The sequence below is a fragment of the Triturus cristatus genome, chromosome 4_2 (genome assembly GCF_964204655.1).
Source record: "Triturus cristatus chromosome 4_2, aTriCri1.1, whole genome shotgun sequence".
In the NCBI taxonomy this organism is placed as follows: domain Eukaryota; kingdom Metazoa; phylum Chordata; class Amphibia; order Caudata; family Salamandridae; genus Triturus; species Triturus cristatus.
This window is the reverse complement of record NC_140586.1, coordinates 331836396-331863976: the sequence shown is the minus strand read 5'-3', so window position 1 is coordinate 331863976 and position 27581 is coordinate 331836396. Positions and strand designations below refer to the sequence as shown.

General features: G+C 48.4%; 1 protein-coding gene across 3 annotated transcripts in view; it reads right to left on the bottom strand.

Annotated features, from left to right (window-relative positions):
• LOC146833819 (dimethylaniline monooxygenase [N-oxide-forming] 2-like) overlaps positions 1–26312 on the bottom strand; it is a 230324-nt gene extending 204012 nt beyond the window's left edge. For 2 of the 3 annotated variants that reach the window (XM_085601709.1, XM_085601711.1), the window contains exons 1-2: positions 26057–26312; positions 16000–16162 (exon numbers count right to left, since the gene is read on the bottom strand). The gene's annotated coding sequence lies outside the window, so the exon portion shown is untranslated. The remainder of the gene's footprint in view (positions 1–15999; positions 16163–26056) is intronic. The other variant, XM_085601710.1, reaches the window with a different exon arrangement.
• Positions 26313–27581: the final 1269 nt, after the last annotated feature.

Here is a 27581-nt window from a genome sequence, read left to right as displayed (position 1 = left end):
CTCTAAAGTGTTAACGTAGGATGTGCTAATGGTAAGCACTGTGGGCCTGATCTCTCCTGTTACTGTTGAAGGTCTATGCTGGAAACAGACTACAGTAGAGATGATGCATATGCATACATGCCACCTCGGAAAGTGTTCTTGTTGCACTACACCATCACTTGTGCATTTGTTTTCACTTTCTTTCTGAATATCCCCTTTGGTTTTCAATCTAAAATTACAGGCCGGGCCTTGTCCAAAACTTTGTAAAACATTACAATGCATATTAATTACCTTACCAATCAATCACCTTTTTATTCCAGCCGGGCAGTGGCGAGTGGTGAGGCGACACACCCAAGATTGATGGACGAGAGGAGCAAGAGGAATGCCGAGATGCAAAAAACCAGTCCACATTTTTGACCAGGATAACACAGTAACAGTATCCACTTTTCACTTCTTTTAAATAATTTGATTAATATCTTGTATACATTCTTTACAACAGTGTGTTCTTGGAGTTGTTATTATCAATCATCATTACGTTTGCTCTGTGTTTACGATTCTTCACTACCAATATTTAAAATTTCTATTTGCTATCTGTTAAAGTTTTAAGGCCGGAACAGAACAAGAAATAGAAGTGTATGTAATCCGGGTCTCATCATGCATGCATTTCCTTTTTTATACCTTAACATATGGAATGGATATGGTATGGTAGTCTTCAATGATTGTCGTTTGTTTGTCTATGTATGCATACTGTTTTTCTATGTCAAACCTTTCCCAAAATCCCCCTTCCCATCCAATCAACGGACCCTAACCCTCTTCCCCCGGGCTGTGTGACTTATTGTCGAGGTGTAACTAAATTAAATGTACACCAATACTTAATCACACACTTGCTGGGGCGGATGTGGTGAAAGCAACACTACTTCAATTTCAATGCAGAGCGATGATCTTCTTCTGCTTGCCCACCCATGAGTAGGATATTTCACAGGTTATTTTATTTAACAAAGGAACATATACCTCAGCATGAATTGCCGGCATTGATTTGATTTGTTTGTTGTCATTCCTCATATACAGCACTAACTGTTAGACTGTAGGCATAGCCAAGTCGACAAAACTATAGTTTGTAACTCTGTCTAGTAGGCTATCCTCATAATATCCAGCATTCATTTTTTTTGTCAAATATTTGAGCATATAATTGTTGCTCGGTAAATTCTGTGATGTACTTCATTCAACTACTCCTCTAACAGTCTCTCAAAGGCGATTGACTATCTCCTTTTCTTTTTTTGGAAATGCTGCTACCCTGCCAGTGTATACTACTACTATACTACCACCACCACCCCAATCATGGCATGTATGAAAAAGGAAACCATCTTCACCATGCAGCCAGTGCTGTGCCACAGTTGGACATAAACATCAAGCACCGGTAAGAGAGAAGTTTGGGGGAGGCAGAATCAATAATGGACATGTTGTCAATGATGTCAGTTTCAAACACCACTCCAAAGAATGCATAGTAGGACCAGTCAATGAGTGAGGTGTGTCGCATCTATCTGTTTGTGTCTTATACAGTCAGCAAATTATTGAAATCAAACACACGCTATGGGCGGCCATGCACCAGCAAAGAAACAGTGTGATGTAAAACAGTTACCCCACCTACAAAACATTAACAACATTGCATGTAACATAGAAAAATATATTTAATTGACCCTAACAAATAAACTAAACCCACAAAAGCTGACCCACCCCCCTCCCTAACCCCAACGACTGTCCATAGAAATAGAGAACGCCCAAACGAGTGAGGAAACAAACAGGAATTAAAAAAGGGGCAGTGACAGGGACTAACTGGTGGGGCGGGACTGGAGGAGGACACGAATCTGGTCCTCTAAATGGGCGACGCGGCGTCTAAGGCCGCGGCAGTTGCAACCACAGTGGGGGGGGGCACCGGAGATGGCACGGTGGCGGCGGGCAGCCGCCAGACGGTGGCGCCGTACCGCTGGAGGGCGGTGGCTGGGGCCCGGGGCACTGGAGGAGGCTTCAATTGCTGCTGCACTCTCCTCCTCCTCCTCGGCTAGGACCACCAGCCGCCGGTATTCCTGCTGGATTGCCTCCAGCTTCCGGCGCCGTGCCTTGGCGGCCAACTCCTTCCGGTTGATTTTCGGAGTAGCTGTGTATCAAAAAGAAAAAAACAAGACAATTGTAAAATATAGTCTTAATAAAACAGTAGGACAAGGTAATTATTTATACACATAGTGGCATGGTAGAGTAGCACTATAAAATAAAGCACAGTAGTACATAACATTTTAAATGTCGCCCGTCCTTCTTCCTTCCACCTGTCTTACACTTTTTAGTTGAACAGTGCACCAGGTGCTCTTCTCCATAAAACTTTCAAAGCGGAGTTGAAATCAGATAGATGAGGCCATTGGTTACTCAATACTCTGGCTCCTAGTCCTATACCAATTAAAGGGAATTCTAGTCTTCTAGTTCACTCTTCAAACGTCCCCAAGAACTCATACTTACTTACGACATCGGATAGCGGGCGGACTTTGTCCGCCCGCCATCCGACTGCTAAAAAGGGTGGGGGTCCCGTGGGGACAATTAATTAGGATGATGCGCCCGGCACAGTGACGCTGAAAGCAATGCTAAAATGTTGTGCTGCTTTTCCAAGCACAACATGACGGGCCTCGCACGGAGCCTGTCACGTTTTGCTTTGAAAGTCGGGGGGTACCATAGCATCGGTAGGTACCCTCCATGGGGGCCCCCAAGCATACTCTGCAATGTGTGCATGCCTTTCCGTGGCGGACGGTAATGCCGCCACGCAAAGGCATTCCAAAATGCAGATTATATGGCTGCCGGTGTGGTGAGAGATGGGGTTTTAGGAGACAAGGGTACCCCGATATGTGAACCTGGGGTGATAATGAAGAGTTAAGAACAATGGTTCAAGGATGGCCCAAAAGGGTCCAATAGAAAAGGTGACCCAGGCAGGGTCACTTGTTTTTTAAGATAAGTGAAATCAATTCCGTAGGGAGCAGGAGACAAAGTACGTAAAGGGTCATGTAGGTCAAAAGATAGCAGGTATTTATTTAAACAAAGTCAATTTTAGAATGCTCACAAAATAAGAAAAGCGTGGTGTGAAATAGTGATAGTAGTTTTAAAAAGACATCGCATTGACAACAATATAGTAGTTGAATTCCATAATTGATCTTAACAAGTTATAAAGAATTCATGTTGTGGGGTGGTCGACGGCGTTTCGAACCCAATTATTGGGGTTCATCTTCAGGACAGTGGTGAGCATGTATTTTGAAGTTAAACTGCCCGTAAAGTTCCTAGAGTCTCCAAAGTGGGAGGCAGGGGCTTCAAAGGTTAATTATTTGAAAACAAGCAGCTTGGCAGTACATAGATCCGCCTGGAGAATGTAATTTTCTTTAGAGGGGCGACAGGGCAGTGAATGGGAGCCTGAGGCCGAGCAGTCAGAGACGTCCTGCAGCTGTTGGGGCTGGCTGATGAATGCATTTTACGGCATTTATTGTTCTTAACTGGTGTGGTGAGAGAGACACCACCGCCATATTGAACCCTTTTCCGCCTAGACATGTCTGAATATTTTCTACAGGGATGGCGGGAGGTTTGCCCCTGCTGTGACGGCAGTGAATTCCAGCCAGCCCGGCGGGGGCAATACGCCCACCATCCTAATGGGGCCCTAATTCACAACTTTACAGTATACATATACATACAGTACACCTTTGCAGTGAGTGTGCTGTCAAGTTCAACAATAGTTAAAGATTATGAATCTAACTTACCACCGCCTGCCACTGGTGCTGCCACTCCCCCTCCGTTGCTATCTGCAACTGCCGCATCCTCGCCCTCTGCGTCGCCTTCGCTGGCCCCAGCAATGGTGGTCGGTAGTGCGCCTAGAAAACATTACACATTTATTAGGCAACATATACACCTCCCCCCTATTGATCAGTAGCAAGGTTGAAAAATGAGTTAATACTAACATAAATCACTAGTACAAATCAGGTAGTAGTAGAGTAGACACTAAGTTATATGATCATTGTAGCATTTGCTTGATTAGCCCTAGCCATGCACATGTGACGTTACCTTTACCTTGCAGCTTCTTAAGACACCTTTGAGCCCACATGACCTGCCTCACACTGCTACTGTCTAGTCTACGCGCTGCGTACAGGCGGTCAACAAACATTAACAAGCCACTTTTTTAGGAAGAACTGGTGTACTACTGTTACTGTTAGTCCATATTGCTTATCCATAGATGCTACACTTTTTGGCACGGCTGAGAAATGCTTGCAAGTTGCAATATACTAACGCACACCATTTCCTTTTTTCGCATTACAGACGCAAGATTCGCTTCTACGAACCAGAGCTTCTGAACGATGCACCAACTACCAGTACTAGGTTCTTCTGAGGTGAGGGGTCCCTTCACTCACATCTTCATTTATAAATGTATATAAACTAAATTGCTATGGGATGGTGGTGCTGCCTTCCACCACTTCAGTTATCATGATTTAATTCCCAACTGTATTAGTGTAACAATGTATTTTGTTTTAATGTTATTGATTTGCCGGTTGGTGCTGCTAAGATAACAGTGTACAGACCTTCTCAAATTGAAATAAAAATTTTAAACTTACATAGACTTTGTGGTATTTGGTGTGGAGTGGACTAACTTACACGATTGAGCAAATTAAAGTAAGGGTGTGCATGTGAATTGCTTCCACGACAGAGGTTGGGTGTGTTAATGTTCTGGGTTGTCTACTTGTTGGTTGTCTTGGGGGGAGGGTTCCGAGACCTAATAGGTATGACAAGACAGTACTATAGTCAAGCAGTGGAATTGTGGTGGGTGCGGAATTTCTGATTGAGGTGTGCAAGGAAGGTCCAACCTACCATCACCAACATCCTATTTTCTGGTGCAAATGTATGTGCAAGATCCCTACAACAGTTGTATGTCCTATAGGGTATCATATCAAAATATTAAGAAATCTGGTAGGGCTGTTGCTGTGAATTTTCAAAGCCTAAACATCAACAAGAGTAAAAAGTAGTACAAGACAACGACCCAACGGATTGTACGAGCTACTGGTGAATATGAGTTTTATATTACAACCTTTCACAAAGAGTGGCACTGGGCAAGACTAGCTACTACAGTACAGACAGACAGACTGATAGTATGTAGTAGTACTCAGTCATCATAGCGGAGGCAGGGATAAGCTTTTTGAAACCGTACAGATCGAAGGATAATTGGTGGTAAAAAATAGCATTTGGAAACACACTATAGTTCGGGAGAAATGGGGCAGTAAAAGTTATGGAATAAGAAATATTATTAAAAACAAGAAGACTTACTGGGGCCAGCAGAGGAGCCCTCAGCGGTGTCCTCCTCGTGGTGTTCCTGTCCCGCCGACTGCCCAGTCCCTGCCCGTCTGCCCCTGGGTGCTGATGAACAGGAAAGATATAAGAAAGACAAACATTGATGGATGGTGTCAACTTAAGCAAATACAATTTTTTTCAACAACGGTCAAAAAACACTTATGTAAACAATTGCAATAACTACATTGACCGATCTCATCTGGTCAACATGTAATATCGGGGGATTCGCAGTTCGACTACTTAAGTTACTATTTATCAACAGTAATCCATTCTTCCATTCTGATTCCAGAAAACTAAGTTACAAGTAAGCCTAAGTATTAGTACAACCTACCACCCAACCTAGCCCACCTATTCCAGGCATGCCAATTGTACATTAAGTATGCATTTCGACTGTATTCCTCAACAATGTGTATGATCCAATCATGGAGGACACATTAACATGACTACATTTTTTGTATATACACAATTTTGGTTTGATTGATGCTCATCTGCTACTGCTAAGTAACTGCAAAGCCTACCTCCACTCATTGAACAAACTAGAAAGGTTCTAAAGACTGGCGTACTAGCAGCACGTCACGTAACTGAGTGAGGGGGCATCACGCATACCACTAACCAATTAGAAGCTCATACAAAGTACCTAAACCTATGTATCAATCCGCCCCTATCTATTAGTGACAGGACAAAGTAAGGAGTGGACATGAGTCACTGTAGCATTACGTAACTTAATTTCTCTAAAATAAACTCGTAAAGAATCACGCTAAGCAAGCGCAAACGCAAAGCTGCAAACAAGTAAGATTAGTAGTAGCGCAGAAGAGCACCTGTGTCATAATCACAGAAGACTTTTAAACATTATTAACCTGGAATGTATTGCAAGCAGCAACATTCTATCTGGTTGGAAGGAAAAAAAGATATTCGCAATATATAACATAGAGCAGAAGAACAGACACAAAGTTGTAATAATTAAATAGGTACTCACCAAGCCCCGGGACCTCCACTCCTAGCAGGTCCAGCAGGTCCTGCTCACGGTCCAGGATGTCGGACCACCGGTGCGTCAGCTGTGCCTGGGTGCGCCGGACCCCAGAGATGCGAGACACTGCCCGGCGCACCTTCCCCCACCGCTGCCGACGCTCCCGGAGGCCGTACCCGGACCCAGGCCTGCCACCTGCTGCCAGGGTTGAGGGGAGGTGGCGCTGCACAAAGAAAATTAGTGCAGCCAACTCCGCCTCCCCAAATAAGGCCCGTGCATGCACCTCTTGTGGGCGCCGCCTTCCGCAAGGAAGGCGGTCGCGGCTCTGGCTGCGCCGGCGAACAGCCCTGCCCTTGGACATGGTTCTGGGGACGGGGCGGGAAAGAAAAGGTAAAATAAATAAAGGAGTAAAGGAAATAAATAGCAGGCAATACAAAGAGAAAAAGTAGCTAAAAAACAAAAAAAAAGGTACACAAAAACCAAAAATATAGAGGCAGGAAAATAGTTAGAGAAATAATAAGTAATAAAGATCCGAAAAAAGTGGCTATAAACAAAGGATTGAAAAGATTTAGGGAGGATTGAAAATCAGGCCCCAGAACCATGCAATAGAGTGGAAAACAAGATGGCCGCGCCCGTTGCGACCACGTGCGCAAGTTCGCGCGATATTTTCTCCCTGAGCAAGCAAAAAGCAACGCGATCAAGTAAAAGCGATCGCGAACAGGAAATATCGACCGCGAACATGCATTGCGCGACCCGGAACAGGAAGTAAACAACGCCAGAGGGCGGGACAAGTGAAAACAAGATGGCCGCGCCCATGAGCGACCGCATGGGTAAGTTGGCGACCCGCGAACACGCAAAAAATACCGCGAACAGGCGGCAAAAAACTTCCGCATCTTCGCGATATTTCCGGCGTGTTTGCGGAGATTTTCTGCAATCTCGCGATAATTTGCGGAGGTTAATTCCGCAAATTCCGCCCACCCCTAGTGCCTTTGCCCCTGCTCCTTGTTACTGCGCCTAGTTGGTCTTCGGCGGTTTCCTCCCAGTGTACTCTTGGTCCTCTCCATTGTTTCTGTTTTCCTCTGCCTCGTTCCCTGCCTCTGGATAAAAAAGGTTGTGGGCCGGGATAATACCCAAAGTTCGGCGGATAGAATGGTGGTTGCTGCCAAAATCCATACGGATTCATTGGAGGGGTGTACATCTGTTGGTTATGGTACGGTCTTTGTTGTTGACCTTGGTTGGTAGTACCTCCATTTTCTTCTTCGCCGCTTTCTGATGTACTGCGCTCATCTCCTGAACTGAAAGTCCAGTTCAGGGGAGTTGGCCGGGGGCGTTGTTGCTGCTGTCGTCTCCTTGTAGGTTGGGGTTCTGGAGCCTTATCATAGTACTCATCAGTCGTATAGGGGTAGACTGTATCCCTATTGAATTTCAAGACATCCTTTTGAAGTTTGGTAATCTTTGAGTGTGTGAGAAATTTCCGGTATTCTTGATGGTCGTTATTGATATCGTCTAATTTTTTCTTAAAGATTTTGATATCAATAGTCGTTTTAAGTCGACTCTCGCTCTGCTGGATCTCAACAAGAAGGGCATCCGCCAGTTGTCTTGCCGTGTTAATAATGAGCGCCAGCCAGTCCTTGGTACACTTCCAGGCTATACCGGACCAGTTGATCCTGAATTCTTTATTGTTCAGAAAAAGTCTGGGTTCGTTGGTGACTATCAGGCCCCTGGGAGCGGTGTTCTTCCTCAGGTATTCTGTCATACAAGCTCCATGAAGAGCTGTTCTTATCTGTTCTTTCTTCTTGGTTGTTAGAGCTTCCCATTCATCAGAATTTTTTAATGTGCATGCTACAACTGTTTCTGCCAGTAGTGAGGGGGTTCTCAGTATTTCTGTAAAGGTGTCTTCGTCAAACATGACTTCCGTCTCCATTATAAAGGAGGTGGTTTGTGGCTACACCACGGACTTCCAAAGTAATTATAGTATATGGGACGTTTGGCTTTTATCCAATACAGTCCTCGAAAGTATGGAGCGTGACTGTGACACATCAAGGTCGACCGAATGACAACCATTTTGAGTATTATATGTTTGTCTCACCCCCTCTCTCTTACAGGTTTCTCTAAACAGGTGGCAGCTGGCTATAGGCCTACGCCCCCAGTGGTAAGATTGGAGCCCAATATCTAAGGTCCTGACGAATGCCACGTACCCAAGTGGACAATACAGGCAGAAACATGTTGACCCCCTATTAACAATCACTGATTCACAGCGGCGACGGGATGATAAGGTCCCCACTCACCGCACTTATATATTTTAATCCCACATAGTAACCCCATAGAATAAAAATTGTTCAGGTATACTATGATGGTTTTTAAATTCACTCACTCCTTTTTTTGTTTGGGCCCCCACTTAGTTTAGAAGTGCATCCCTGTCTCCAGGTGTATGCCCGCCCTCTATCAAACGCCGTTTTTAGAGGGCGAGGACTGGCAGATGATGAAGCATGACACCTGGTGGTGTGTGATGCCAGTCCGTCAATTTTTGTGATTTGCCCCCACTAAATTGGGCATTTCTTAGACACAACTAGGAACGGTCCTTTCTGTGGTTCATAGCTTTGGTTGGAGGCTGACCGTTCTCTAGTGCCCTAACGCCTCTAGTTCCCTCCCCGGGCAAGAACCTGGGTGTAACTGTGGTTCTTTGATACTGAGACTGTCCCGCTACCCCTTCCCCACAAAGACGTTAAGACTCTTTTCGGATCCCTCGATCCACCTGTACATATTGCCAAAGCAACCTACGATAATTACCGATAAAAATATATGAGAACTGATACCAGTGTCAAGTCCTGTGTGGTGGGGTTACTGGGCTAGTACGATTATAGGGGGAGGACCTCCCCTAGGAGGCTTCTCAGCGGCGCTCGGCTACTTCCTTGCAGTGAGGAGGCCCACTGGGTGGTCCCGCCGACTCCCCAGAGGTCCGCCTTCCAACATTTGGTGGCCAGCGACGGGATCCGAGCCGGACGCAAATCGTACAGCAAGTAACTCACCCACTACCTAACCAAATGCAGAATAACCATGAGCAGCCAGGAGACCACCACGACCGCGGGGTTCCAACAAGAACGGTTGGAGGAATATACCCACAAAGAACTCAAACAGTTCTGTAAAGACAAAGGCATTTCGACCACCGGATTAGGCTCAAAAGAGGACATGCAGAAAGCCCTAAGAGCCTGGGTAGAGTCCGAAGTAGCGTCGCCCCACAGCGAAGGAACGTCAGAACCAAACGTAGCCTTACAGCCAACCATGGCCCCGGCAAATGGGGGAAGAAACAGCATGGAAGTCGGCCTATCCCCAGAAGAAATACGGGAGCGGGAGAGGGTCCGGACCCATGAGTTAGAACTCGCACGACTCCGGCTGGACGGAGAACTCCTGCTGGCAGAAAAAAAGTTGGCCCTAGAGCAACTACGGTTGCAAGAAGAGATTGAGGAAAAAAAACGGCACAGAGAGCTGGAGGAGAAAAGGCTAACCCTCGAGCACGAGCGGAGCCTCAAGGAGCTTGAACTTAAGTCCAAAAAGGGGGAGACCGGCACCCCCGGAAACAAGGACCCTCCTCCGCCGACAGAGGCGAAGGTACATATCCCCAAGGATGTCGTCAAAGAATACTACAAGAACGACGACATCCAACAATGGTTCAAAGCCTACGAAGTGGCCATGACCTCCCATCGGGTACCCCGGAAGGATTGGGGTGCCGGCCTATGGGGACGATTCCTCAGCGAGGGTCGAGACAACCTGCTACAGCTCCCGGACGATATGATGACCCCGTATGATCACATGAAGGAGGCCCTGCTCACCCGCTATGGCCTCACCGCAGAAATGTACCGCCAGTGCTTCCGAGACTGCAAGAAACTCCCCGGTACCACTTGGGTGGAGTACGTCGACTTTTTTAGCAGAGCCCTGGAAGGGTGGGTCAAGGGCAGCAAAGTCACCTCCTACGAGCAGCTGTTCGACCTCGTTGTCTGGGAGCATCTCTCCAACAACTGTTTCGTCGAGCTAAGACAGCACCTCCTCGACAGCAAACTGACCGAGCCGCGGAAGCTCGCCGCCGAGGCCGATCGGTGGGTGAACACCCGGGTCCCCCGGAACTCGATGGGGGAGTACCAGCGGAACGCCACAGGACCCCCCCGCCAGCGCGGCAGAGGAGGAGGGTCAAACCGGAACCGAGACTTTACAGCAGGGCCGCCCCGAAGTCCTCCTCGGGGTCCGCCCTCGAACCGCACGTCCCCGACCCTAGCACAAAGGGGGGCAACCCCAGCCGGACCAGGACCGTGGCCAACGGTAACCTGCTACAGCTGCCATCAACCAGGGCACTATGCCAGTGACCCAACCTGCCCCATGAACTGACGAAGCGGGACCACCGGGCCCCCGCCCCGACAGCTGGCAGCCGCCGCCCTGGGGGAAGGGGAGGGGGAGGAAGAGAACACTGACGCCGGGTCCACCGAGTGGGAGCCGGCCGCCATGTCCCTCGTATGCCTGGGCAGCAGAGAAATGGTGCCCCAAACCCCCATCCCGAGCAACACCCAGAAATACCAGCAGTGGGTCACCATTAATGGACGCCGGGCCGAAGCTCTCCGTGACACTGGAGTCAGCGTGACCGCTGTCCGCTGCCACCTGGTGACCTCCGAACAGATCCTGCCTCATGTACTGTGCCCCGTCCGGACGGCCGACAACACCGAGAGCATGTGCCGGATGGCCCGGATTCCATTCGAGTGGGGAGGAGTGTCAGGCCTGCTGAAAGTGACCGTCCGCGACGACACCCCGGTGGACTGCCTCCTGGGGAACGACCTGGAAAGTTCCCCCTGGGCCCAGGTTGAGCGCCGGGAGCATCTAGGGATGCTGGGACTGCCCGAATGGGCCTGCGTCACCACCCGGTCCATGACCGCTCCGGCCCACCGACCAACCGTAGCGGCGGCCCCCGACGAGCCCGAGTGGCCCGAACCACCACCTCCCTCTGTCGAGGAGGAACCCGACGCGGATGCCGGGCCGTCCGAGCTTCCCCAGGACGAGATCGCCTCCCTCGGCGAACTCCCTGAACTTGCACAATGGCGCCACAACGGGGGCCCCACAAGGGAACAGTTCCAGCAAGAACAGAAAACCTGCCTCTCCCTCGAGGGGACCCGACCGCAGGCGGCCGCCCAGGCCGCCGGTGACCAAACGGGAACACACTGGGTCTATTGGGACAATGACCTGCTCTACAGCGAGCAGAAGATCGCAGAACTAGGGGCCGGTCGAGTGCTGGTGGTCCCCCTCCGCTTCCGAGGTTTCCTCCTCAATCTGGCACATGATGTGCCCCTCGCCGGGCACCTGGGGCAAGACAAAACCTACAGCCGCCTGGTGACCCACTTCTACTGGCCCCGAATGCGTAAGGACGTGGACAATCACTGCCGGACCTGCCAGACCTGCCAAGCCAGCGGGAAGACTGGGGGACGGGTCAAAGCCCCTCTCCAGCCCTTCCCGGCAGTCAACAACCCGTTCGAGCGAGTAGGGATCGACATAGTGGGGCCCCTGGACCCCCGAACCGCCCTGGGTCACCGCTTCATCCTCGTTCTAGTCGACCACGCCACCCGATACCCGGAGGACATCCCTCTCCGAACTGTGACAGCCCCCGTGGTGGGCCGGGCCTTGATGGGAATCTTCTCGAGAGTGGGGTTCCCCCGGGAAGTGGTGAGCGACCGAGGTACGAACTTTATATCGAAATACATGCGGTCCCTATGGGTCACCTACAAGTTCACCACCCTGTACCACCCCCAGGGGAACGGACTAGTCGAACGTTTTAACAGAACACTGAAAGGGATGATCAAGGGCCTGGAAGAGCCCCTGAGGCGGAAATGGGACGTCCTGCTGCTCTGCCTCCTATTTGCCTATCGGGAGGTCCCGCAGAAGTCTCTGGGGTTCAGCCCCTTCGAACTCTTGTACGGACACCCTGTCCGAGGTCCCCTCAGCCTGGTCAAGGAAGGCTGGGAGACGAACCTCTGAAATGCCCCTCCCGACGTCTACCGGTACCTCCTGACCCTGCGGAACCAAACCCGGAGGTTCCGGGCACTGGCCGAGGCCATCCTCGCGGCCAGCCAAGAGGACATGAAACGCTGGTATGACCAGAACGCCTCCTCCATTGAGTTCGAGCCAGGCCAGCAAGTCTGGGTCATGTCACCCGTGGACCCCTGTGCCCTCCAGGACAAATGGACCGGGCCCTTCAAGGTGTTGGAGAAGAAGAGCCCCGTCACCTACCTAGTCGACCTGGAGTCCCCCAGGAACCCCCTCCGGGTTCTACACGCAAACCGGCTCAAACCCCACTTTACCCGAACGGAACTAAGCCTGCTGCTAGCTACCGATGATGGGGGCGAAGGCTACTCCGAGCCCCTACCCGACCTCCTGAGGACCTCCGACCACGACGGCTCCATAGAGGGTGTCAAACTCTCCACCACCCTGACCTCGGAACAGCGCCACGACTGTCAACAGCTGCTGCAACCCTTCACTGCCCTCTTCTCCCTCACTCCCGGGGTCACTCCCTGGTGCGTCCACGACGTCGACACCGGGGACAGCCCCCCGTGCGGCACCGAGCCTACAGGGTACCCGACCGAGTGCGTGCCTGCATCCAAGCCGAGGTCGCCAAGATGCTGCCCTCGGGGTCATCGAACCTTCCGACAGTCCCTGGGCCAGCCCAGTGGTCCTGTTGCCGAAAGCCGCCGCCCCAGGCACCACCCCGGAACTCAGATTTTGCGTGGACTACCGAGGGTTGAATGCCGTCACCAAGACCGATGCCCATCCCATTCCTCGGGCAGACGAACTAATCGACCGCCTAGGAGCAGCCCGCTACCTAAGCACCTTCGACCTCACTGCCGGATACTGGCAGATCAGGCTCACCCCCGGCGCCCGTGAGCGATCCACCTTCTCCACTCCCGATGGGCACTACCACTTTCGGGTGATGCCCTTCGGCATGAAGAATGCCCCGGCAACCTTCCAAAGACTAGTGAACAAGGTCCTGGCCGGGCTGGAAGCGTTCAGCGCCGCCTACCTGGACGATATTGCCGTATTCAGCAGCCACTGGGCCGAGCACCTGGGGCACCTCGGGGAGGTTCTGGCCGCCCTCCAGAGAGCCGGACTCACGATAAAGGCCAGCAAATGCCAGATAGGCCAGGGATCCATGACCTATCTGGGTCATCAAGTGGGGAGCGGCCAGGTGGCTCCCCTCCAGCCAAAAGTTGACGCCATCCAGGCCTGGGAGCCCCCAGCCACCCAAACCGCTGTCCGGGCCTTCCTGGGCCTCACGGGCTATTACCGGCGGTTCATCCAAAACTATGGGAGCATTGTGGGACCTCTCACGGAGCTTACGTCCAAGAAGCAACCCAAAAAGGTGAACTGGACGCCCCGCTGCCAGGCGGCCTTCGAGACCCTCAAGACAGCAATTTGTACCGCTCCTGTGCTGCAAGCCCCCGACTACAGCAAGGAATTCATAGTACAGACCGATGCCTCGGAGTACGGGGTTGGGGCGGTCCTGTCCCAAGTAAATTCGGAAGGCCTTGACAGACCAGTGGCCTTCATCTGCCGGCGACTGCTGCCCCGAGAGCAGAGATGGAGCACCATCGAGCGAGAGGCCTTCGCCGTGGTATGGGCCCTCAAAAAGCTCCGGCCCTACCTCTTCGGCACCCACTTCCGGGTCCAAACGGACCACCGGCCCTTGCGGTGGTTAATGCAAATGAGAGGAGAGAACCCGAAGTTGTTGCGATGGTCCATCTCTCTGCAAGGGATGGACTTCACAGTGGAACACCGGCCCGGCAACGACCACGCCAATGCCGACGGCCTGTCCCGTTTCTTCCGCCTTGGCGAGGAGAACCCCCAAGGAGATGGGTGACTCTCCTTGCCTTCGGCTGGGGGAGACACCTGTTGGACCCGGCCTCGTGGCGTGGTCCTGGCCCCCTTTTCAGGCCGACCGGGGACCCCTTCGCCCTTCGGGGTCCCCCCTGGATTGTACACATCTAACCGCACCAGCCAACGTGACCCGGCCCTCCCGGCCACGGACCCAGCAAAACCCCGACATCGAGGCACCAAGGTCCGGCCAGGGGGCACCACGTGGCCAATCCCCCGATCCCGGAGGAAGGGAGTTTCGATGGGACCCCCAACCGTCCCCCCAACGCCTGGGGGCGATCGCTCTCCGGCCTCCCTGGGCACTGGCACCTCTCCCGCTGGGTGTCTGGCCTCTCCCGGCCCGGCCTCTCCGCCCCCCCGGACGCAAGGGTCCGGACATCAAAGGGCTGCAGACCTATATCTGGGGCGAACCCGCCCCAGGACAGTAGTTGTATCCTGGAGTCGAGAGCCCTGCTGATCGGATCGCGGATGACCCTACGGAAAAGACTCTTGCCTGGAACTGTACCTCGAGCCCTGCTGACTGCGTCGCGGCTCCACCTCGCTGAGAATAAGATCCCCACGGAAACCTCGGGGCCCTGCTGATGCCGTCGCGGCCCAACCTCGCTGAACTACCATCGGAGCCCTGCTGACCTCGTCGCGGCTCGACCTAGTGGAACTACCATCGGAGCCCTGCTGACTTAGTCGCGGCTCGAGCTAGCTGAACTGACCCTCCGAGCCCTGCTGACTTCGTCGCGGCTCGAGCTAGCTGAACTGACGCTCCGAGCCCTGCTGACTCCGTCGCGGGTCAACCTCTTCGAGCCGCCCTTGTGTCTGGCACCCGACACTCTGACTCCCGGAGTCCCTTCCAGCTTGAGGCTTAATACCTGGGCGCAGGGTACCCCCGTACCAGGCTGATACTGAGACTGTCCCGCTACCCCTTCCCCACAAAGACGTTAAGACTCTTTTCGGATCCCTCGATCCACCTGTACATATTGCCAAAGCAACCTACGATAATCACCGATAAAAATATATGAGAACTGATACCAGTGTCAAGTCCTGTGTGGTGGGGTTACTGGGCTAGTACGATTATAGGGGAAGGACCTCCCCTAGGAGGCTTCTCAGCGGCGCTCGGCTACTTACTTGCAGTAAGGAGGCCCACTGGGTGGTCCCGCCGACTCCCCAGAGGTCCGCCTTCCAACAGCCGTCTACTTGAAATTCTACAAATAGCTACATCTAAAATTTCAAGTTATGTGATCTACTGCTTTACCTCAAACATTTGGAATGCACTATCAAGGATTCTTAGATATGTACAGTGATTGAATCACCTTCCGTAAGCCATCACAGACTCATCTTTATTATGACTCACCACTGAAAGAACAGCTGTACCCGATAAACTCAATTCTTTGACTGCCTGATGCTTTCTCCCTCTCTCTCTACTGTCCGTGTTCATCTATTTGTACATGTCATTTGAGCACCTCTCCAATGTATTAGACTGAGATGAAATGTAATGTATATGATTGATTCTTCTCAGAATGGTATTTAGAATGGATACATTGCCCATGTAGGCTGTTGAGGGAACAGAGAAAACATTGAATAAACATTAATATTTTATAGAGTTATAAACTGTCAAATTTCCTGAAAGGTTACACCCGTTCAGGCATCTATAACTGGACTAAACCACAAATAAACCAGCCAGGTTGTTGTTAAAGTCAGGCTTTGGATTTCTTATTGATGCCCATCAGGTTTGTGGGGAGGAGCATGTGTTACCCAACCTCCTTCACAGTAGAGTTGGCGTTGACATCAACACTTACCAGGGAAAGACTTGATTGGAAAAAGTGGCTGAATGAAGCGGCCGGTACAGACCAGTACAGCATCGAAGATAGCCGACTCTCGCTTCCCATCCTTTTCTGTCACGATGTCCCATTGACCGGTGGCTGAGAAATCTCGGCGCTTTCTGACGCTGCAAACTCTGGTCTATTTTGTTCAGTGACAACAAAACACACATTGTTAAATCTTATGAACTTGGAACTCCCAAGATAAACTCTTTGTTTATGTCTGTCCATTAAAGACAAAGGTAAGATCCATTATATGTTTTCAGTTACTGACAACGTGTATGTGCGGAGTAGTACTGGAAAAAAGGTAATTACATCAGTGCTTTAAATGGCAAAAAATAAGTGCAGGTACTCATTAAAATGAGCTAGAAGTGTGGCAAGTGGGCGGGTTTTGGGGCGGGGCTTCGGGAAGATATGATCATACATAATGACTTCTGTACCAGTTGCATCACATATCAAAACACATGAGAAATGCATTTCTGTCAACAAAACAGATTAACTCATTACACAAAATGAAAGCCAAACAGGATAATATATTAACATTTCCTTGATTTGTAATATTTGCTGCTTCTTAATGCCATTCTGTTATTTGTTGTTGTTTGGCACAATACTATAAATTCTCAAGCGTTCACACACACACACACACAGAAAGAAACAAGCACACATGTACACAAAAGCATTCCACACAGTCCCCTTAAAATATCTCCTGAGAGTGTCCTGATTCTCTCCCTCTTTCTCTCACAGAAGAACAGGAACACTCAAGCAGGCATACACAAGCAGGCAAGCACACAGCCATATGCAAACACTCACACAAAAGTCTCAGGTGGGATTAAAGCCATTTTAAACTCCTCACCTCGCATGGCTTTTTTAATAGCCGCTATCAGCCTGCTGCCGCCATACCGGTGTTTGCACAAATCCACACGATAGTGTGAATGTGATTAACAACACAGGGCCTAAATGGGGCCTCCACTGTCAAACACGGTGTGATGGTGAACACAGGGACATCATGCAAAAAGTCCACGCTGAATAGTTCAGCCGCAGCTCAACTCAGGATTACAGTGGGCCTTGGCTGTCAGATAGGTTCCAACGCTGACAGCCTAGTGCTCACCAGCACTTGAAGCCAATCCGCCTACCTTTCATGAGTACCAGTACTCTCCTCACAGTAGAGAAGAGCAGTACTTATAGTGATAAAAATAAGAAGTGCCAGTAGTCAGTACCTGTGAGTGCTGGCCCATTTAAAGCACTGCCACTGCCCTTTTCCCTACGACCAGGCTCTTCCGGTTGCTTACTGGTTCCGTGTTTTTACATCCACATGTCCGCTTCTCTTGCCTCTCATCTTTAACCAGCCTCTAACCTTTTCTCGCTAGTTCTGTCTCTCTTACTCTCACTTCTGCCTTACTCTCTCCACATGTCTCTTACATTTTCTCACTGTTTTTCTCCCTACTTGCCTCCAGTTCTCCCCTCCATGCTGTTCTCATCCCCTAAGTTTGCCACCTGGCCACTATTTTGTTCTGCTATATTTCATTATATTTGTGTGTGCGCGTGCGTATATATATATATATATCTATATATTCACTGAAAAAACCATAGGTTTCAGGCATGTTATAGTTAGGAATTAGCATTTAAAAAACCTTAGAAATTCACTGAAAAAACCATAGGTTTCAGGGGCGTTATAGTTAGCTGGACTTTTCACTCGTACAAAACCATTGAAATTCCCCCGTTATAGTTAGTTCAGCTAACTATAACTCGCGCGCCCGCAATGCACTACTGATGACGTCACATATTACATCACTCACCCGCCTGCAAGGGAATCTCTAATCTCCTTCAAAGGTGCAGGTGGCTGCTGCCTGCACAGTGAAGACAAGGAGCGGCTGTAAAGCAGCTGCTCCGGTTTTCACCTGAATACCCTGCCCCCAGGGCAGCACGAGTTCGCGTCTGCCTGGGCGGCAGAGCATCTCTAGTAGTAGAGCATATTTACACTGTTTGCATAAGGGGCGCATTTTTATTGACGCCCCCGGCACAAACAATGAAAATGCACTTTTACCATAATACGGCCCTATATGTCTATCTCTGATCACAGGAAAATAATGAAGTCTCTTTTCAAAATATCAAAACATCTCAAATTAAATAAACAACATTATTTAAAAAAAATCAGAACTATGATGTAAATAAACATTTGTTGATTATAAAATCTATGAATAAATGAAAAAAAACATTTATATAGCGCGATAGCTACCCTGAGGCATCCCCGCGCTGTGGACAGACGCAGACAGAGGAAAGGAATCAGCAGTTGTTAAAAAGTAAGGTTTTTAGAAATTTGCGGAAGGGTAGGAGATTGGGCTCCATCCGCATGCGGAGGGGGAGAGCATTCCAAAGCTTGGTGAAGTTGTAGGAAAAGGAGCGTCTACCGCATCTAGCTCTCTTTATTCTGGACAGTAAGGCGAGGGAGGAGGATGATGAGCGGAGGTGCCTTTTTGGCTGGTAGGGGGTTATCAAGGGTTGGCTCATTAAAGAGCCTGTCTTCCAAAAAGCCTTGTGCGCAATGCACATGGCTTTGAATTGGATTCTCTCCCTAACTGGTAGCCAGTGGAGTCTTCTTAGCACAGGGGCTGCGGACTGTCGATGAGGGGTCTGGAGGAGTGTGCGGGCTGCACAGTTTTGGATTATTTGAAGCTTGCGCATGGTGGATCGCGGGGCCCCTAGGTACAGGGCATTCCCATAATCCAAACGGGAAAGGATAAGACCTTCTACCATGATTTTCTTTGCTTGAAATGGGAGAAGGGGGAGAATCTTACATAGCATCCTCAGCAGACCTTAGCAAGCAGCCGTGACTTTCACCGCTTGGTGGTTAAAGCTGAGGGAGTGGTCCAACCATATGCCAAGGCTTTTGATCTGGTCTTTGGGTACTGGTGCGGGGCCAAGGCATTTCAGCCAAAGTTGCTCCGAGTTGAGAGATGGGGAGTTTACGATGAAGCATAATCTCGGTTTTGTCCACCTTGAGTTTCAGGCAAGAGAGTTCCATCCATTTGGCCACCTCCTCAAGACAGCTTCCAAGATTGCTTGATAATTTTTTGGGGTAGTTTAATGCCACCACAAGCTGAGTGTCATTGGTGTAGGTGATGATTTTTATGCCAAATGGGAGGACAATCTCTGCCAGGGGAGTCATGTAAATATTAAATAATGTGGGGCTCAGGGACGAACCCTGAGGCACACCACAGCTTAGGGGCATCCGTTTGAAGACAACATCCCCTTCAGAGACCTGGAAGGATTGTTCGCCTAGGAAGGAATGTAGCCAGGCGATGGCATTGCCTGATACAACCAGATTCCTTAGTCTCAGAATCAGCGTGTCCTGGTTTACAGTGTCGAATGTGGCACTGAGATTGAGAAGAATGATTGCCGCAGAGCCTTCCTGACCCAAGATCCTCCTTACCTCCTCCGTTACAGCAAGGAGGGCGGTTTTGGTCCCGTGTTGGGGACGGTAGCCAGTCTGTGAAGGATGGAGTAGGTTGTTGGTTTCTAGAAACTCTACCAACACTGAGTTAATATGTTTTTCCAAGATCTTACTCAGCCAGGGAAGTAGGGAGATTGGGCAATAGTTGCTCAGGTTGTTTTGGTCGTGATTTGTCTTTTTTAAGAGGGCCTTTACCATGGTACATTTCCATGCCAGGGGGCCACTCCTGCGGAGATGGAGGCATTCAGCAGGTCGAGAACAGTTGGTGTGATGTTTGCTATGACTGGTAGCAGTCAATTACAAAAAACAGTGGTCCTCAAATTATTTGAATAGGGATGAAAATAAATATAGTCCAGAATCGGTACTATATTAAGGATGTCCATCCGGACAACCAATTTAATTCTTCAATAAAACAATGCAGATATACAACAACAAAATACTTGTGGGACACAGTCCTGTATCCTCTAAGAACAATGACATTTACAAAACACACAAAGACATTTCAGGCAAGACAAAGGAGCTTATTTACATTATCCAATGTTTTAAGCTTTTTCAAAACAGCAATTGCACTTTTTTATGCAATGGATTGATGTGCATTCTGTTTTAACTAAGGTCGATGACGTTTCGATCCTGTTAAGAGGATACTAGGATCATCATCAGGACAGTGATATGTACAGGCCTGATTGTTAAAGAAATTGCCGTAGTGAGGAGTCCGTATGCACAGCGTGTGCAACGCCTCGGAGGTGTAAACCGCGCTACAAGCGTCAAGGGTGAGATCCGGCGGTGAAAACAGGATTACGGGTATGAACGTGAAAATACTGGAATAGACGGAACCGGGAGTAAAGACCACTTATTGACAATACAACGAAGTTAGTGGCTCAGGTCCGTGAAAACGTGACAATGCACGGAATAAGACCAGGTCCTCTGATACAGCTAGCCGAGTGACAATGACTGGTAGCAGGGCACGGGGTGGCGCTGGGTCCAGGGGGGAGCCTGACTTTACCCGGTGCATGATGGAATCTAAGGATACGAGGTCTGGGGGGGGAATAGTTCCAATGTGGCTTGAGTTCCTCGTCCTAAACAATTAGTGGATTCAGACTGGGTAGGAGTGAAGGTGGAATATATGTATTGTACTTTCTGGTGGAAAAACTCTGCCAGGTTGTTACACCGGGAAAGAGCATCGTCAGAAGTAGGTTGCTTCTGGGGCAGTTTAGAAAGCGTTTTGGCAATCCAGTAGATTTCCTTGGGAGAGTTAGAAGCTGCCTTGATTTTCTCCTCGTAAAAGGCAGCTTGAGCGAGTTTAATTTCATATTTATAGGTGTTTATTGCCTCCCTGGATTTGGCTCTGCTAGGGGCTGCATAGGTTTGTCTCCATTTCCTCTCTAACCTTTTGCAGTGTTGCTTGAGCTCCCGTTATTTAGGGGAGTACCAGGAAGACATCTTTGCTCTGTATTTAGTGTGGGTGTGCACTATGGGAAGTACGACGTCTAAGGAGCTCTGGATCCAGTAATTAAATTTTTCGTTGGGTGGGGTTGGGGTCACTGTTAGGTCTGGAGGTTTTGAGGGCTGAGATCCAGCGTTCTCTAGAAAGCTTGGACCAGTTGCATTCCCGGCGTGAGGTTGAATTGGAAGGAAGGGGGTAGTTTGGGATTTCCAAGTCATGGGAATCAGGAAGTGGTCAGACCAGGGAAGCGGAGATGGCACCCCTGATGTAAGATCGGGCAGTTGCTAAAGATGGGGTCAAGCAGGTGGCCTTTAATGTGGGCAGGTTTAGATACTAACTGCTTTAGCTGAAGTGAGGAGAGGCTCAAGTTTAGTTAATTGGTGGTGTGATCAGAGGTATTGTCTAGATGAATATTAAGATCCCCCAATACTGTGAAGTTGGATGGCCAGCAAGCTAAATTGGCGATGGTTATCGGGAGGGTGTTGAGGAATTGGCCCAGGGGTCTGGGTAGAAACCCAGAGAAAGTGATTGTGGGGGAGAAATCTATGGAAAAGAGGAAATTCTCGCATTCTGAAAACTGATCTGGAGAGATGCGACACTTAAATTGGTCTTTGAAATTGATCGCTATGCCCCCCCTCTGTGTTCCTTACGGTCCTATTGTTGTATGAGGTAACCGCAAGGGAGATTTTGAACGAGGACCGGCTCAGACTCCTTACTAAGCCACGTTTCCATTAGGAAGAGAACATCAGATTTAAGGGTCCTCCAATAGTAGGGCGATTTCAGTGGCATGCTTAGGAAACGATCTGTAGTTTAGCAAGAACATCTTCATACTGGCGGGATTTATGGGGGTGTTCCGTTTCTTGACGACCGGCCGAAAATTAAACCCACAGTGTGGACAGTCAGTGTGTTCATCTGTTACATTCCACAAGTGGCGGCACTTGTGAGATGTTGTTCTCCTTAGGTTACGTAGGGTATATGGGCCATAGAATCTAATGTAGGATGGGAAACGGACATGGGTTCTGGCCCCTGGCCCCGGCCCGCCACACACGGGGGCAGACGGGCTTGCCTTTGGTGCGCCGGTGGCGCGCCTCCGCTGCGCGAAGCTTGTGGCATGTGGGCTAAATTGTGAGAAGGCTCCGCCCCCTCCGGTCTCCTGCCCGGAAGTGGGTGGGGAATGTTGCCGGATACTCCCTCCTCAAAATCGGGACAACCCGTGGTGGACTGGGGAGCAGTGCGGTTCAAGGAAGACAGGTAAGTAAAAGTAAATGCGGTGCAATTAAAAGAAGGATTCTTCAATTTTTAAAATAGCAGCAATGCTTGATTAAAAGTAACAGCGCTTCAGCTTGCCTTTAGCCTTCAGCCTGTGCGCTGGTCCGCTGCGCGAAGCTTGTGGCATGTGGGCTAAATAGTGGGAAGGCTCCGCCCCCTCCGGTCTCCTGCCCGGAAGTGGGTGGGGAATGTTGTCGGATACTCCCTCCACTCAATCGGGACAACCTGTGGTGGACCGGGGAGCAGTGTGGTTCAAGGAAGACAGGTAAGTAAAAGTAAAAGTGGCACAATTAAAAGAAGGATTCTTCAATTATTAAAATAGCAGCAATGCTTGTTTAAAAGTAACAGTGCTTCAGCTTGCCTTTAGCCTTCAGCCTGCGCGCTGGTCCGCTGCGCGAAGCTTGTGGCATGTGGGCTAAATAGTGGGAAGGCTCCGCCCCCTCCGGTCTGCTGCCCAGAAGTGGGTGGGGAATGCTGCCAGATACTCCCTACACACAATCGGGAAAACCGCAGTGCGGTTCAAGGAAGACAGGTACAGAACTATGTTGTAAATAAACATTTGATGATTATAAAATCTATAACAACTACATTAACACATGTAAACCAAAAATTGATTTAATCAAAAAAAAGAGTTAAATATATTATACTACCAATCCAAATCCTCAAAATAACCCACAAAATCAAATATCTAAAAAATTTAAAATATTATTAAAAACTAAGGAAAATGCATTTGTATCTAAAATTATCTAATAAAACATACACATTACAACATTACAATATAAATGAAACTATATTAAATGTCACAAAATGTTATTACACTATAGTTTTACCTTTTTTTTTATTTACAGCAACACAAAAAACAATAAGCTTACCATTGATATTGTTATTATAGTCTTAAACATTTAGTACCTAGAGAGGCTTTGTTCATAAAAAAAAATTTCATTTAATTTGTAAAGAGACCAAAATTCCCTCTCCACTTTCGATAGTCAAATCACCTAAATTAGTTAGATATAAGGTCCTGAGTTGGTTTCTTAAAAAGCGCGATGCTATGCTGAAAAGGTACTCTCTTTCTCTTCTGAACTTAACAACTCCACTGAGTGAAGCTGCCTCTGGATTCGGGATTAACATGGGGCCAGAAACTATACATAATTGGGCCAGATCTGGTTTCATATCTTTATCGAACTTTGTGAAAGATGAAGCTTGGCTGACTCCTGATGAGATGGCTATCTTAATTCATGGAAACTTTCTTCTCATGGGTTTATATGTACTATTGTATAAATCTCTGGTTCATCTCGATTTAGCGCAGAATAGTCAATTCTCTCATTTAATAAAGGACCTTTTCTGGTCCCCACTTTTCCAAAATCCCGGAAAATGGAGAAAAAGCTCAGCACACAGCAGGGAGGAGGATGTAAGCGCCAAAGCAATAAAAAAGTGGCAGAAGCAGGAAAGCAATAAATTAACTGATAATTCTTGGAAAATTTTAAATAAATTTAATTTCACGGTTTTGAGAGGTGACAATTGGCGACGAATGCTCTTTTTCAGTAAGTGGCTCTTATATTACACCCCTGCAACCTTGGCTAAAATGTATAGCACTACGTCACCTACCTGTTTTAGATGCACTCAACCGGACCTGGCTAACTGGTCTCATATAATGGCCTTTTGTCCTAAAATTAGGACATTTTGGAAAGGAATGTTTTCTTTGTTCTCTCTTCATTTACATTTTACGATCACCAGCTATGAAAATTTAATCATATTTGGATTTGATCCAGAGTTAAATTTGGTTGATTCTTAGGCGAAACTTCTGTATATATTAGTAGCAGTGGCCAGATCACTGATCCTCCAGTATTGGAAGACAGAAACAGTTCCAACTGTAGATGAATGCTATCAAAAAATTAAGAGAGTCAGGAAAACCGAATTTATATTTGCTCAAAGGACTGGGGCATTGCGTAAATTCACCAAAATATGGGACTCTTATTTTGATTGAAATTATTTGTCTGATTACGCTAGATAAAATTCGAGATTTGTTGTCAGAATTTAAATCGTTGAGCTGTCTGTATGCTTGATGGGTTTCTTTTCTTTTTGTTTTCTGTGGTTGTATTCTGTCCAGATCCAGCATATTATTTATGTTTGATATATTGCATTATATGAATGGATTGCCAAGAACTCAATAAAAAATGTTAAAAAAAAAAAAAAGATATTGTTATTATAGTCAAGCCATATTTTGGAGTCGATATTCAGGCACCATCCCTCACAAAGTGTCAGTCTCACACCACCAACAACACTCTCACACCCCTCGCAGACAAGTAGTCACAAGGCACCGGAAGCACAGCCATATGCATCCCAGTGTAGCAGTCACATATTAAAGAAAGCATACTCATTCTCCTCACCCACCAGCGGTCACACTAGCACAAGCACTCACCCCCTCACACCGTTGAAGCAAAGCCATTGGGTCTGGCTGACACCGTAGAAAGTATCTCTACAAAGATTAGGGAGTTAGCACATGCGGGTGAGCAAGTGGGTGAGTGCTAGAATGAGCCAATGAGTCCAAGGCTGATAACTGACTGAGTGCCGGGGTGTTGAGTTTTTGCGCGCAAGACTCCGTAGTTAAAAGCATCCAGGCACGTTCATGTATAATATTATAAGCCAGACCTATTGGCTTTGCCAATGCTTACTTCCTATGTACGTCAGTGGATTGTCCCTGAGACGTTTTAAGGCATGGGCAAAGTGGGCTCTGGCCCAGGGCCTCAGCCTTTCAGGGGGCCCCATGTTAGAGCCAGCTCTGTTCTGCAAAGAGTCTTGCCCTAATAACCTTGAATAATTCTTCAACAAATTATTTTAAATACCATTTTCCTATAATTTATTTTCAATGTGTGTGACATGTGAAACTCTATACCAGACACTTTGCAGAGAAATGTTGTGTTGATGTTTCGAGCAACATCCATAAAAAAATTCCTTTAGGACAAAACAGGAGCACGCACTCATAAGAGTAATGGGAGGGGGTCACTGATATTATTTGCAATATAATTAGTGAGCTGATGCTGTGTTACATTATTAAAAACACGTCACTATCCCTCAATATTAGATGTACACGCTTTTAGAATTTGCAACAATGTGCCTGTGCACTGTCAGTGGCCTGGCCAAAGAGATCATGAAAGAGGTGAAATTGTATCATAAACCCAAAGTTGTTCCCAATAGGGGCCCCCAAAATATGTTTGGCCCAAGGCCCCCAAAATCCTTAAAATGTCACTGGATTGTCCGTTGTATTCCATGAGTAGGTATCTATATATGTGTGTTTATTTATGCCTGGATGTATTTTAGTCTTTGTAAATCGGTGCCAATATTGCTGCTGTTGGTCTGCACGTATGGCGCAAGCATGTCTTTGTGCACGGAGACTTACAAGAGTTTTGATAAGCGCCTTACATGCCGGTCCATATGTTTGTTGTCTGGCCAGCTATGTTTGCATGAGTCCCTCTGTCCGTCTAAGTGTGGCTGCTCTTGTTTTGTCATATGGTGTGTGTGTTTGTGGCTGTGCATGGGACCATGCATGTATTGTGGTCTGTGTTCATGGGTACCTAGAATGCTTTTATTCATGAGTGGACACCTGTAAGTATGTTCCTTGCCTGCACACTTGAGTGCTCTTTTCGAAAATAAAGGACTGGCTGAAACTCACTCTCATGACTGGAGTCCAGTGAAATACAGCTCAAATGAAAAACCGATCCCGTCCCACACAGCCTCCAACCTTTGACTTGCAAGTTGAATTAAGACTCCGCAGTATGTGCATTAACACTCCGAGCTAACGCTCAAGAAGAACGCGGGGTATTCAACGAAAAACAAAGCCGTGTAAATAAGAAATCCACGTTCACAGTACTTACCAAGACAGCTCGACTTTTAAAGACGCGTTTTTCTTTTCCGTCCTGTGTGGGCAGAGGCTGCTGCCGCGTTTTGCTTTTTCGTCCAGTTTTCTTCTCACAATCGGACTATGTGAGGTGCTAGGAACTGTCCCAGGCGATCTTTCGAACAGAATGCACTTTCCTGAAAGACTGCAGAGCTGAGCGGCTCGCCCAGGCAGAACCTGTTTGAGAAGGTGAGAGAGGCCGGGCTGGGACAGCCAGGGTGGAATGGAGGACTGATATCTGCTGAAAGCACCACCAAAGTTGTTTTATGGGCTAAGATTACATAATAGGTGTCATCTGTCAGTGCCTCCTTGCCCATTGGCCCTGGCGCCAAGATGAAATTGGTTCCAGTAGCGAATCAGACAGCTAATAAATGACCGACGTTTGAAACATGGTGCAGTTCTGAACTGGTACACACGTGCTGTATAAGGTGCCTTGCAAGGTATGGGACACTCAATGCATTTGTGGCTTCTTCTAACAAAGCATATTATGCAATCATCTGAGAAATCAATAGGAAAACAGGTCCACAAATAGCCAGAACACTGACACACACAGCTCTGTAAGACCAGCTCTTGTGGTGCACTGAGGGGGGGGGAGGTCGGACTCACAACGGGCTGCCAGTTTCTCGTGGTCGAGGTTCTTGGTGTCTCTGACCCATCGTTTGGGAATCAAAAAATCATGTTTTGTGGGTGCTGGGCAGGAGGAAGGTGATGGCGTGGTGGTCAGACCAATCACAAGGGTCAATAGAGATAAGTTTGACTGCTGATTCCTTAGCAATGATCCAGTCTAGCGTGGCGCCTTCCGAATGGGTAGGGAGGGAGCAGGCTTGTATAAGGGTTTGATCGGCCAAGAAGTCTCTGATGGCATTGACCTGAGGGTCCTTAGGATCGTTCCAATGTAGTTAAAAGTCGCCAAGAAAAATGTCATTAGAGTTTGGAGAAACTTTGGCTCTGATGATTTCCATGAGGAGGTCCGTAAAGGTGCCGTTCTTGCCTGGGGGGTGGTAAAATATGTGAAGTTTGCACAGCTGTGAGGTGTTGTTGGAGATGGAGAGTGTGAGGTATTCGCTGGAGTCTGTGGGGTCCACCGGTTGTTCCGTAACAAGGAGGTTGGAGCGGCAGATACAGGCAATGCCACCCCCTTTTTTCTTTGAGTGCATAAGAAGACTGATTTGCATATGGCTGGGTCTAAACTGGGGTGGCATGGTGAGTAAAAGAACGATGGATTCAACACAGATCTCTTGACTGGGGGTGAATGTATGACTTATTTAGCATTCCGTCCATCATTTAATTGCGTAGCACTTTTCATCCTAAGTGGGATGGGAATGCCCAGACGTGGGTCCCTTGCTTACTGAGACACTGGATTCAAGCAAGCTTGTCTGATGAAGGGTAATACCCAGAAACCGGTTCCAGAATGCTTGTTTCCGGTCCAGGGAGGACCTGGCTTGGCAGTTCAGTCTGGACTGTTCTCATGAAGCACAGGGACAAGGCTATTTACATATGGC